This window comes from Henckelia pumila, chromosome 1, assembly GCF_033568475.1.
Source record: "Henckelia pumila isolate YLH828 chromosome 1, ASM3356847v2, whole genome shotgun sequence".
In the NCBI taxonomy this organism is placed as follows: Eukaryota; Viridiplantae; Streptophyta; class Magnoliopsida; order Lamiales; family Gesneriaceae; genus Henckelia; species Henckelia pumila.
In genome coordinates, this window is record NC_133120.1 from 146,914,600 (window position 1) to 146,915,748 (window position 1,149).

Sequence of the window (1,149 nt, forward strand, 5' to 3'; positions counted from 1 at the left end):
TCAATGGATGGGTCCAAGAGAGGACATCTACCCATGTGTCATGGAGTTTCTCTATCCAAGTCTATGTGTTCCAAGACTGATGAAGAGATAGAGAAAATGACACATGTACCATATGCGTCAGCCATTGGTAGTATCATGTATGGGATGATATCTACCAGACCAGATGTAGCATTTGCTCTGAGTTTCACGAGCAGATATCAAGCTAATCCCGGTCAAATGCATTGGAAAGCCGTGAAGGACATTCTTAAGTACTTACGAAGGACTAAGAATATGTTCATGGTATATGGAGGAAGAGAACTAAAATTGGAAGGCTATACCGACTCTAGCTTCCAAAGTGATGTGGATGACTCGAAGTCAACCTCTGGATTTGTGTTCATGCTCAATGGCGGTGCTGTCTCTTGGAAGAGTTCCAAGCAGGACACCACAGCGGATTCCACCACTGAGGCAGAATACATTGCAGCATCAGCTGCTGCTAAAGAGGCCGTTTGGATGAGGAATTTCGTCCAAGAGTTGGGCGTTATTCCGGAAGTTGTTGGTCCAGTCCCGGTGTACTGTGACAACACGGGTGCCGTTGCTCAGGCAAAGGAACCAAGGTCTCATCAAAGATCCAAACACGTACTGAGGAAATACCACATCATCCAGGAGATTGTGGAAAGAGGAGACATCACTGTCGAAAGAGTGGCCTCTGCAGACAATATCGCTGATCCACTTACTAAGCCCTTGCCAGGACCATTATTTGACAAACATCGCGAAGCAATGGGTCTACGTAGTATGACTAGTTGACTTTAGGGCAAGTGGGAGATTGAAAGAGTGGGTGCCCGGTGAGCCAACTTGTGGCTAAGGGCTTTGATGACTCTTTGTATAAACAATCTTTTGTTTAATATAATTTACACTTTTATTAATGGCAATGATTTTATCTTTCTTCATATTGTTATATTGTGATATACTATTGTTGTTTTGATAAAGACCTTGAATATACTATAGTGTATGTAAGATGTGGTAGTACATGGGGATGTCTATCATGAAACACATCTTATAGTCACTGTATATTCTAAACTGTTCCTAGTCGATTGAGCCGTCCGATAATAAGGATAAGGATCGCTCGAGTTTGAGACTAGCATTTGCGATGCAGAGTACCACGTTTCATTG